General features: G+C 30.9%; 1 protein-coding gene across 5 annotated transcripts in view; it reads left to right on the forward strand.

Annotated features, from left to right (window-relative positions):
• Window positions 1-3,492: 3,492 nt before the first annotated feature.
• LOC129938818 (GATA-binding factor C-like) overlaps window positions 3,493-13,428 on the forward strand; it is a 111,395-nt gene continuing 101,459 nt past the window's right edge. For 2 of the 5 annotated variants that reach the window (XM_056046606.1, XM_056046601.1), the window contains exon 1: window positions 3,493-4,086. The gene's annotated coding sequence lies outside the window, so the exon portion shown is untranslated. Of the gene's footprint in view, window positions 4,087-4,110; window positions 5,047-13,428 lie in introns of those variants that run through there. The other 3 variants (XM_056046602.1, XM_056046604.1, XM_056046605.1) reach the window with 3 other exon arrangements.

Raw genomic sequence — 13,428 nt, forward strand, 5'->3', positions numbered from 1 at the left:
ACACACATGATTCCAAATGCAGAACTACTCAACGAACACAGCCATCGAGATACAAATGCAATATCAATCGTTCCAACATTTGAGAATGAAATCACATAAGGCTCATATAAATGTTAAAAACCTATCCATAGTGAGATTCTACTCTAACTTTTATCAGTGTTATTCTTACTATGGATATTGTTTTTGTTATTCGTGTAAAATCCTATTTTTGCTAGCCTCCATTACAAAACATTAAAGAACGTTTTTAAGCGGTCAGTAAAAACCGATCTAAGTGTGTGACCCCCCCTGATGAAAAGCCCTTTAACTCGCTGTTTCATAGAAACTAATCTCATTTCAATTCATATTAATTTTAATTTTCATATAAACAAATACACTTTGAAAAATAATATAGGTACTTTTGGTCTTTTCGAATTAATTAATCAAACCATGTTTGTTTAATTATTGTATTCAAAACATAGGGCCCCCGCAGACTGCAGACTTTTAATCGGCCGATAGTTTGGTCGGCTTCTTAATCAGTATGGAGAGGATGCATATGCGAATACTTCAGCGATTCAGTAACGGCCGATAAAAAAGTTTGATGGGCTAACCGACTACATTCAAACTAATTTGTCGGCCAACTATGGGCCGACTGTTTAATCAGTATTGGCGCATAGTTTAGTTCGCTCTGTGATTTCGCGTCGTGTGCGTGTATTTTAAATATGGCGTCGCCCAAACCACAATTGTTGGTTGTAGAAAGTTGGATAGTTTGCGCCCTGTTTACCAACCAAACTGTTTAGTTAGCTGTGTGCGCGCATTTTCAGCCCAACCCGACTAAACTATCGGCCGATAAAAAGTCTGCAGTCTGCGGGGCCCCTTAATGTTATATATTGTTATGCCTATAAATGATTATTTATTTCCCGATCTTTTGTAGTCTAATTGTAGATGTTAAGATCTCTAATTGATGTGAATAAATAAATAAAAAGAAATAAAAATATGAGAATTAAAATTATAAAGAAAAAACTGCAATATAGCACGTTTACCAAAAAAGTTTAAAGATTGTCGTATTCGAATAAACCTTGAATAAATAGTTTAAAAAGAATATAGGTACCAAAAATTAATACAAAGTTCCATACAAATATTTTGAAACAATTACAAATTTAACTGGATTCAAATCATTGCTTTAAAAATTGGCCAAGAAATTGTTTAAACTCTGAAAACCATGATCGAAACATACAAACCTAACCTAGCTATATTTTTGTATAGGTATAGAATAACGCTCTGAAAGGAATTGATTTTCAACATCGACTTTGTTAAGATAAAGACGTCTTGGTAGGCATAGGTTTATTTTAGTCATACGCATAAGTGATGTATAGATATTCTTATAGCCAGTAGCAAAATTGCTGTCAATACCTACTTGTTGTCATGATGAAGACATGATAAGATAAAAATCTGCATATTAGATGGGAATAGGTACTTGTACTTCTATTTTACCATAGGTCCTTATTTTACGCTATTGCTTGTACCTCAAAGTCGTCTTTTTTGTTGTTGTTATTAATTTTATAACAAAGTCCTCTTATAACAATTTAAGGCAATTATGTAAAACCTTTTATAGAATCTCAAAACACAATAGGTACCTACTTACATAGACTTGATGTCTTGTGTTAATCTTTATTTTGTAAAAATATGATAAGGATCTTAAATATACACACTTATCTAGTTTATACTCACTTTTAAAGAACAACTTAAAGATTTGTTCAAATATATTATATCCGCGCGCCAGTTACACGCATTGTCCCATCCATAACTAAATTTTTATATGTTTAACCGCATAGTTTTTATTTTTGAAGCGTGTTAAAATTGTTAAGAACATCCATGATACCAATCTGCGATAAAATGACATGCGTCCGAAAAATCTATATATGCACTTTGTACTCACTATAATATGTAGTACATGATGCGTGCTTTATGGCTTATCTCTTTTATTCGTCGTAGGTAGGACGTATAGGAAGAACTTACCTACCTAGGTATAGGAAGGTAGGTACCTACCTACATTTTATGCAGGTGAGTTAAAACAAAAACTAAAACATCACTCAAAAAATGTATCTACCTAAAGGTACCTACACTTATGTTAAAAACTCCCTGATGTACAATATTGGAGTATACCTATAATCAGATACATCTATCCGCAAAACATCGATACTCCATTGACAAATATGGCATTTGGAAAAATGATGTTCACCAAACTCTTTCATATCCACAATCTTTCGGACAAATCTGACAGAATAAAATAATTCTACAATATTCCATACATAGGTGAAGGCATATGTAGTTATACCTTCAAGATGCTGTGTATGCTTCATGTCCACCCCCAGTGCATGCCACAAACAACTGACATCCAATTTTCCAAGAATTTCGCAAAACCCCAATAACACTAAAAAAAACTTAAAAAAAACCAAAAGGAAGCGGAAAACGGGGAGCACAAAAATCATCATTCGGACGCAAAAGACAACCACACAAACTCATAAGAAACTCCCTCCTAATGGAGTCCTTCCTAGCCAAGCCACCAGCACTAGCACCAGCAGCAGCAGCGGTTCGTCCACCACAACAATCTTTAAAAATAAAAATCATAGGTACTCCAAATGTACATTTTTCTCTTTGATTCCTTATTCCTAGACAAAAAGGGGGCGGCAAGTAGGTACACGTACACGTACACGCTAAAGCAACAAAAAAAAACGCGTATCCCCTCTGATGCACTCGCTATGAACAAGCCACCAGCACCTACGTCAAAATGAAACCACTAACAACAACAAACAACTCAACTCGCCTCGCTAGTCGCCACGCCACGCCACGACCATCTCAACTTCTCTCTCTCAACCCTCTTAAGTGCGCCCAGCGTTCGACAATCAGCGCCCACTGCCTCTACTCTACTAGAGTTAAGTTTCAAGACTTAATGCAAGCACAAGCTTTGTACAACAAGCAAACAAGAAAATTCCAACAGAAAATGCAAAAATCAGATTTTACGCAAAAACAAAATTAAAACACAAACTGTATTTTTATTTTTCCTACATTTCCCGAGACCAGATGACAAACAACAATCTAAGGTCCCCTAAAGGAGTGAGTAGGAAGAAGAAGCAGCTCAGCGACAACGAAAACGATAGCAACAGCACCAATGAACCTCTTCCTCTCACTTTGTCACCTTAGGTAGATTCGAAATAATCGAAATACGACAACGAGATACAAATGGGCGCTCACACAACAAAGAGCGAGAGAGCAGGAAAATGAGACACACGTATTTGACAGGCATTGCCAGCTCAAATTTCCACCGCTACCATCTCTTTTCCCACAGTGTAAGAAAACGAGAAAGACTGTTAACGATACGCCCATTGTTCAGAGAGATAACACCGCTATTACACTCATTCCAACCCCTTCGAGCGCATGGCTGTTCCAGCCAACAGGGCAGAGGTCTATTTCTCTGCCACCACCATTGCCACCATCAATTCCCAGTGGGATTGGCCAAAGCCGACCGGCTGGCAGCAGGCACTAGGCAGTGGCGTTGCGTTGGCAGCTTGCTATTCTCGTTTTCCCTGTTTTTGTGTGGTTGTTGTTGTTGGTTCTGCTTGGTGGCGTTGTCGTTCGTCATCGCCGTTGTCGTTGTCGTTCCCGCAACCGTGCGGTTTTTCAATGTGCCTCTATACGTGTTCTTCAGTTGGTCTGCGACCGTTGACGTGTTTGAGTGTGCAGCGTCGTTTTTGTGTGTAATCTTTTGCTCTGATTTGACAATAAGATCTCCCGCACACGGTTTTTGTTTACGGTTATTTCTCGGCGTTTTTAATTGCGGTTAATCTCGCGCGCGCCCTTTTCAATCCTGCTAAATAATAAAAATATCCATCTTAATTACGTATCAGAGATTTGATTAAGATTTAAATAGATAAACTTGTCGCGGGTACCTATAAACCAATTTATGGTAAATCATCACCGGCGATGATAGATAGAGATACGAGTGTCGATAACCGACCGACCGACCTCCGATAATCGATCTGATCTCCAATCTGATTGTGATTGCCCATCAAATCTTCTATTAAACAATAACAACAAACTTAAAATTATGTAAGCCATTTTTGAATAAAAATTTATCAAACCATACTGTGCACAGTTTACTATAAAACAATTTGATGGATCACGCCATAGACAACAACTAAAAATAAAATACTATCTGACTACCGGCTATCTATTGGTTTTCCCACTATTCGCCGCCGTAACACTGCCCAGTTATTTTTGTGTTTGTCAATGTATTTAGTTTTTTTGTTTGACTTAATTCGCCGCATCACTTTAGTTTAGTTTGTGTACCGTTGTAAACGTACCTTAGCTCTCTATGCCTTGATAGATGGATGGATCAAACCATCTATAAATAAGATTGTACCTTTATCTCTCCCAAAACACAAATACCTAACCTATACCCGGACCCGTACTAAACATATCACCGTGAAGTGTTTTGCTTTTTTATCACTGATGTGCCGTTATCGGGTTTCTTCCATGTTTGTTATTTTGTTGGTACCGTTTTTTAATTTGAAATTTTAAACTTCTACTTGTTCGACGCACTAACCTGACGAGTGATTTTTTCGATTCGATTCGATTCCATTCCATTCGATTTGATTATATTTATTTTGGGTTTTATCTATGAAAAGTTAACAACAACAACAACAAAAATACTTATAGATAAGAATATACAGTGTCATAACTTGAACATTAAAACCACGACTACCTGTCAAAAAATCTAAAAAAGAAAATTAAAGAAAAAAAAAATTGATCGACAGGATCGTGTGTGATGATTGTTGGATTGATTCGTCGATTTCGATTCTAGTTGTGGATAAGGTGCGCTTGGTGAAAGATACAAATATTTATACAATGCGGATTGTTTGTTGATTTCTTGGTTGATTATTTAATTTATGACCAAAGGATGTTTTTTTAATAATATTGTTGATTTCTTTTATGTGATTGATTGTAAAATAAATCGAGTGGATTATAATAAAATCGATAAAAAAGAAAAACCATGAACTAAAAACGAGAGTAAGAAAGTACAAGTATATACAAATTTGTTGACTTTTCTTTTTGTAATTTGTATAATTTTAAAAAATTAAGTGATCATTCTGAAATCAACCTATTTCTTATGTTGGTGTATGCATTTAAAGAAGTGAAAATATTTAGGCGGGATTTAAGCACTCCATGTTTGTCAACATTTCTCTTAGCTTCTTTACAAAATCTTAAGTTGGTTTCATCAAACTATACGAGTAAGCTGCCAATTACAGTAGGTATAGATCTGAACTTCAATACCGACAATCTCCATTAAGGTGCATGTTTTTGAAATTCAAAACATTTTTTAAGTTTTATGATAAAGCAGCAATCAGCTTACCACAAAATAATAGATATTAAAGAGCAAAATAAATATAGTGCCTAAAATCTTATACAATTGTTTTAACTTGTTGACAACTCTTTTTATAAAAATTAGAAGTTTTTATGACTTGTATAAATAAAAACATATTTTGTATATCCTGAAAGAGTTTTTGTTTTTTTTTTTTAATTTTTGTCTCACTTCCGTCGGAAGAATGCATCACTCGTAAAATGTTTCCATGAGCAAAATAAATCAATCTTTTAAGTTTTTGTTTGAGCTCTCATTAAAACTTTATTAAGTTTGGTTAATTTGTCAATAAGTAGAGACTTCAAATATATTTCGAAACATCGATTAAGCTGTCTATGTTTTTCAGTGCAACTGACGCGACGTTTTCGTTAATCTTCAGTTTTAAACTAAAATTTGTTAAATATTATGAGTCTAATTTTTAAGTGATGCATCTTTCTTTCTATATCTCCTATCTTCTGCTTAAAGTAACAATGGCTCAAATGTGAAAAGATTTAGTACAATTTTGAAGCCATTTTAGTATTTACTAAGCTTAAAAGATGATTTATCTAGTATTAAACGATTTTAATATCTTGCTTAATCTTAACATTTAGCTTAAGTTAAAAGAACGAAATAGCTTCTTTAATATTTAGCAATTTGCCATAATACCATATGACATCTGTATGACAGCAGTGGATTGAATGGTTCAGCCTGAAGTTAGGATTCCAATAAATAGGCCAGTTTAAGTGTATTTGGTTTGTTTGTTTTCACGAACTGTCACTTTTTAGACATGTTTGGATGCTTTACTAGTTAATAAAACGAAACGAAATAAAAAGTTTAAAGTTTTGGTCTCCTTAAGTAAATTGCTAAATAGCAAATTGCTAAAACTAGTAAATTTTTAAACCCTTAACAATAGTTTGATTAAAACTTTGCGCCAATATCTCTAAACGCTGACATTTTATTTATAAATGTTTTATGAAGTTGAGTTAAGGAATTGTTGTTAGATATTGCTTAGAAATGTTCAAGGTGTCAATGTACCACTGAATTTTAATTTAAAACCCTACCCGACATTTAATCGATATTTAGTAAATAACTTTTTAAATATTCAGTTGATTAACTTTAAGGGTATGTGATTGAATTTTCAAAATAAACACTTTTGAAAATGGAATCCCTTTTTCGATTTTAAATACAAACGATAAACAAAATTGAAGCGTCTTAAAAATTGTGAACGTATTCAGTTACTTTTTTGCAATTTAAAAGTTTCTTAATTTTTTGAATTTTCTAGTAAACCTAACACACTTAATCCAGTTTTAAAGTCTGTCAGTAAAGCTTATCATGAATTATTAATTATTTAATTATTCGGTGAGGAAAAAACAAATTGGGACTATTTTAAAATAAATCAAATTCATTTCCATCTTACAATTTTGTTTGTTTATTCAAAAATGTTTTTAAAAATTGTTATATTTCATTTATGAATGTTAAATTTTCGATATCTTTTGGTTTGGTTTTCAAAACCGATTTGCTTTTAATAATCACGATAGAGCAATTCTTAAAATGTCGAGGAAGGTAGTAGAGTCATTAAAAACTTTATTCAGTTCGAAATCTATGTTAGAAAAAACTAAAATTCTGATATTCAAAACGGTTTTGTACTTGGTTTACAATTTCACTCAGTGAAGCAAAAGAATTGGAGAGTTTTGAACGGAAAATATTGAGATTTTGTTTTGAAATATTTAGAAAGCTAGATAAGAAGCGGTTTTCAAACAAAACAATATACAAATCAATTCAGGTTACACCATTAATGAAACCAAATAGGACAGATTTCTAAAAAAATGGTAAGAATAAGTCTCCATGCAAATCCAGTAGAAAGATCCTTGATGGACTTAAATGCCAAAAACAGCTTAGTTTATAATTATTACATATCACCATTTATCTAATATTCATAATGTTGTCGGTTCATGTGCCCTTTTAAGACTAGCTACAAACTTTAAAGTTCCGTTTTACGAAAGAATTTCCCTCTTTTAATTATTAGTAGATAATATTTCTAACAAAGTCTTGTAGAATTCTCACCGTTAGGGTTATCTATAAATATATAAAAGTTATAGTAGGTGGACCTCTTTAGTTGTGGTTTTTAGTTTTAATTTTAGTCATTAAGTTATATTTGCCTTAAAAGGTATTGTTCGCCCTTAGGTTTGCTCAAAACCAAAAATAATTGATAATTATTAGAATCATCTCAATGAACTTTTATAATATTTTAAATATTCGTTGAATTATATATCTATTAAGTCAGACATATGTATCTTTAAGAAATTGTAAATTGAAAAAAAACATTGGTTATGAATTAAAGCGCAAGATCTCAATAATATGAAAACCCATTTTTATTAATAAGTTCTTCAACTAAAATTGATTCTTTGTAAAGCTTGAATTATGGCCAAAGTCCACCTATTGGTAGAGTTTGTTGTCTTCTAAGAATGTTCTGTCTTTTCTGCTGCCAAAATTGTCAACCCGTGCGGGGCGGCGACGGCAAAAAAGACATCTTAATATTGAAAAATGTTTTAACCTTTCAAAAAAAGAAGCTAACGACAATTATTCTACATAGATTTTAAATTGTTAATCAAACAGGTGCAACCATTAAACTTAAATTTAGATTCTTGTACGGAATAGTTGCTCGAAAATGAGAATAATTCCGCCGCCGGTTGATAATATTTGAACCACGATTATCACTTCTTTTCTTTCAACTTACTGTCATATAAAATATGTGATACAAAAGTTAAAAACTATTACTCAAAATTTGAAGAAAAACTTATTAAGTAGGTACGTTTCCTAAAAATGAATTTGCCAATAAGAGTTTGATTTGTTTAAACATTCTCGTGATAATGTACAACCCAAAAATGATCAAAAATGCTTCCGTAAATGTTATAATTAATTACGATTCCAATTATTATTTATCCGCAATCAATTTAACTTTTCAAGTTTCCTAAATAACACCTAATTTATTGCATCGTAATAAATTAAGAGACTTCAGGACATATTTCAATTTCCCTAAACATGAACAAAAACAACCTAACTACTTTTTCAGAAAGTTGAAATTTCCCATAATATATATTTAAGTATCCCATATCACTCTATTTGATTACATATTGATTTTATTTTATTATAAATAATTGCATAAAAATTCATAAAACAAAAACCTCAATTAAATTAATTTTACTCATGGTATTATTTAAATTGTATGATGTATTAATTTATTATAAAAATAGTTTTGTAAATTATTTTCCCCCAATAAAATGCTTGATCTTTTAAATATTATACATCTTGAATAAGTATCTATACAACTTTACACCACACCTTTTAGTAAAATTCAAGTTTTGTTAGATTTAAATTGGATCATTATGCTCTTTTTTCTATGCGCTACTTCGGTATGCTTCCATAAGCCCCCACCCCCCGCCGTAAACACATTTATAATCTAAATTATAGATGGGTTATGTGTATTATAGGAATAGGCTATATGCTAAGCTTATAGTAAGAAAAATCTATAATTTTCTATTTTTTTATGAAAACAAACAATAATATCGATTTTTTCTTCTTGAACATTTATATTATAATTTATTCAAATTAATTTTTATTGCTTTTGTATTTATTTTGTTTAATCTATTTATTTTTGTATATTTTTTATATTAAATAAAAAAGAAGGAGAATGAGTTGTCTATTAATTAATGTATTTTACATGAATTTAGATGTTTTTGGTTTTTACTACAAAATTATTATACCTAAAGATTGGTAATCGTAGATAAAGTTATAACTACTTGTAGACAGTGAGTGAAGTTAATGCAGTCAAATATCATAAAATGAAATACAATGTTTTGAATAAGTATTTAGGGCTAGATTTTTGTGTTTTTGTGAAGCTGTTTCTTAATTTAAGAATTTATTGAATGTAAAATGTTTATCCTTGTAGACATTAATTAGGTTAAAATAAAGCTACAAAACCTAATACAACCTTTTTTAAGGGATTTCAAATTGATTTGTTATTGATTTTTTAAATATTTAGCAGTTTACTTAAAAACTTAGGGTTTTCCTTTTTTAAGAAGTTGATTCTACAATGAAATTGCTGGAATTCGAACAACTGGTACTATGTATCTATTTGACTAGTTTTGAACCAACGAGAATCGAATAGTTCAAGTAGTGCCAACTATATTCTTTTAAACTTTCGAATAAACGAGGAACTACGTAACTCGAAAGTAGAATTCAAAACAAGGCAAAATAGAAAATAATCAGTCTACATCAAATGTGTTTGCGAGCGAGGCTTTTTTTTGTCAAAGTTTAAGTAAAATGTTGAACATAAGTTCCATTTACCACCCTAATTATATGGTTTCGAGTAAGAACATAAATCCGTCTTTTAAAAAGACGGTTTATCTCTTATTCTTCTGCGTTCAATTTCCTCGTATCTTTCTAAATTTCCCTGCAAATTCCAACGGTGTTCATTTTTGTTATAATAATTTGATTTGAATTTGATGTTTTTTGTTGTTTTTAAAACTATCAAACAAATCCTTATTCGTTCGAAAGTACAAACATTTTTGAAAAGAAGTTGGTAGAACCGGCATCCGACTCTACTTTCAAATCGTATGAAAGAAATGAGTTTCGAATAGAATCAAAGGTAGAATCGAGTAAGGCCCCAGAAATATAATATTTTTAGCTTATTAACATTCTAAAATGGTTTGAAAGTTTTGCTAAATCGTTTAACGTCTCATTCAAAAATTCAAAACTTCTTTATCAAAAAATACTCCAGAACTTGGAACACAAAAATTCTATGTGTAGAATTGTTTATTGGAATTTTTAATTGAAATCAAGTCAGAATAAAGCAACATCCTTCTGCCAATTTGAAAACCGCTCTCTTAGATGGTTTTCCCTAATTTTTGACCTTTCTTCTAAAAACATTTAAGTACCTTTTTTGTGTATGTTTGGCCTTTTAAAACGAATATTTCGTGTGTCCATTAAAACAAATTTTGTTTGTCATTTAAAACACATTAAAAATATATAATTGTTGGTTAAAAATAATCCCCATAACAACAACTAAACACATTTTGTATATTATATAGAAACTTACAATCATACATTTTGGCATTTCCTAATTTTATTTTTTAAAGTTGGAAATTACTTTTTTTCTAAATTTTGTATTTTTAACTTATTATCACTGATAATACGATAACAATCTTAAATTTGTTAAGTGAAATCAATTTAATTTATTTTAATTAACTTTTTCGCTGTTATCTTTGAGTAAAAAACTTTGTCGATTGATTTTGGTGTAATCAAAAAATATAAGATTAAGATAATAATTTTTGTTTTACGTTATCTAAAAATATTAATTCGTACTACTTACAAAAATATAAATAAAATAGAATATAGAAAAATATCAATCCACTAGTTACACAAGTTTTAAGATAAGGCACCTAACCTTTTGATCAAATTTGAAATGATAAAAGTTGATGAATACAATTTAGTTTAACTAAAAGTCAGGACTATTATTTAGACAATTATCATTCGAATTCATAAGACTCTTTTACAAATTTGACATTTTTGCTTGTGTAAAGTTTAATAACTCAATACCTTCAATTCAACTGACTTAAAGTAGTTACTAACAAAAAACACTTAACTCCATATTGATTAATTCAATTCTGAACAACAACAAGCTTGTTACAAGAAAGACTTGTGTCCATATTTATAAAGTGTATTTTGAACCACTAAAAGCTTCAAAATTGGAGCTCAATCACTCCCAAAAAAAAAAACAATATTGAACATCTCAAAACTTCACGCACGTAATAAATCTTTGACGTAAGACAACAACTTGACTTAATCAGAAATTGGTCACAAAGACTTAAATGATCTTAAAACGTTAATATCAAACTAAATATGCTGTTTTTTTTTCTAACTGATTGTCTTAATAATTAATAAAGTTAACGGTTTTGATAGACTTAATTTGTAGAAAATAAAATCCTTTCAATCAAACCAAAACCTAAAATTTTTGTCTTGAGATTTTTAACTTAACGCCAAAGAAAACAAAATATTTTTTGTAATTGTGAAAATTTATCTTCTCTTGATGTTTTAACAAAAATTAAACACTTGCTCCTTGTCTTAGAAACTTTAGCAAGACAAATCTACGAACTTCTAATCTTATAGTAAATAAACATATCTGCCTTTGAAGTTAAATTTCAAGTTTTAAGGTGGCGTCGCGCCGTAGTTCGTCATGAACTTATGACAAATTTTAAGTTCTTTTAAAGCAATCCAATCACATAGATTTTAAAATTCGATGAATGAAATACGGAGAACACCACTGGCTTAATTTTAAAAAATCATTCCGAATGCATGCGTCACAACTTTGCCATCGGATTTTGTAAAAGGGAACTTTTGAGCATTTAAAATATATTTACATATTTTTATTTCAATGCCTGATTAACCGACAAAAGGCTTGAAAATTGAATATGATGAGTGAAATGCGAGGGAATTTTGACATTTCTACCAAATTAAGAATGTCAAAAAACAACTCCAAATGAATGCGTCGCAACTTCGTCAACGTATTTTGTAATCGGGCACTTTTAAACATTTAAAATATATTTATTAATAAAATGGCGCGTCCAAAACCCAACTCATGTCAATACCTGATCAACCGCAACAATTGACAAAAGGCTTGAAAATCAATTTAGAAGAATCATAAGTATCTAATTAAAATGTTTGTTATGACAAAAAGGCTACAATATAAGTTTCTCACAGCCTTTTTAGGTATACCTACCTATATATATATCAACCTCTTTTAGGTGCCTTAAAATATACTTACACATGTGTATGCTATCGCAACAACGATATAAAGATATTGTCAAATATAACAAGGCTCAATTTGCTGCATCTCGCATGTGTCCTTAGCTTCTTTTTATTGTTATTTTTATATTGCTTTATTATTTTGCAACAATCCCATAATACCCACAATGGTAAACCTCAATATAAATCTTTTTGTATTCATTGTCGCCGTCGTTTGTTATTTCGAATACATCCACTCGCAACTACTATAATCATCATTCCATTAATCATTTTGTCCATCAAAACTCAATCAGCAAAACTACAAACCAAAACAAAATAAAATAAATTTAATGTCACCATGAAGAAAAAGGTGAACAATAATATAATGCGGGTGAAAGACCTCTGCGGGCGCCAACTATCTTATTCGAGACACCAACCTACCGCATAGAAGTATACAATATCGTCAGACATCGTACGAGTATATATAGGCATCAATATCCTTTTTTGTTGTTGTTTGTTTATTGAAAAATTACAACAACACACATCCAAAAAATAAAAAGGTACAACAGAAAAATATTGTTGCGTTTGTAAGATAAATGTCAGAATGTTTAGTGTGAAAAACCACAGGTATTCTTAAAAAATAAAACCAATTTCATTTTTCTGTGTTTTTGTGAAATCCTGAGAGTCCTTTAATAATTGTTTGCGGTGTGGGAAATCAATTCCTTTGCGATACTTACCTGTACCTGATGATGATAAATAGACCGAGCGAAAAACAAAACATAAACTGAAAACTATAGTAATTGAAGTTGAATTGAAAAACATCTCAACATCTATTTTTGTTCATAAATGAAATTGCTAAAACTTTGTTTATCAACTCAAACTTAAAGACTATGGGGCTAAATTTAAAACAGCATTTTGTAAAAAGCTTATCACATAATTTAGGTACAAGCAAATATTAAATATTTAGCAATTTAGTAGCGGCACAACTTTTCTTTTCGTTTTTCTAACTAAACAGGCAAAAAAAACATGTCTAAAAAGTGACAGTTTGTGAAAACAAACAAAGCTAACAAACTTAAACGCACCTAATAATTGAAATCCCAACTCTAGACTGGCCCATTTCATCCACTGCTGTAATACAGATGTTATTCTGGTATTATGGCAAATTGCTTAAAGTTAAAGTAGCCATTCCGTGATTTTAACTCAAGCTAAATGTTACAAGGTTTTAAAATTCTTTTAAAGTAAGCAAATCATCTTTTCAACTAAGTATTTTA

The sequence above is a fragment of the Eupeodes corollae genome, chromosome 1, assembly GCF_945859685.1.
Source record: "Eupeodes corollae chromosome 1, idEupCoro1.1, whole genome shotgun sequence".
In the NCBI taxonomy this organism is placed as follows: domain Eukaryota; kingdom Metazoa; phylum Arthropoda; class Insecta; order Diptera; family Syrphidae; genus Eupeodes; species Eupeodes corollae.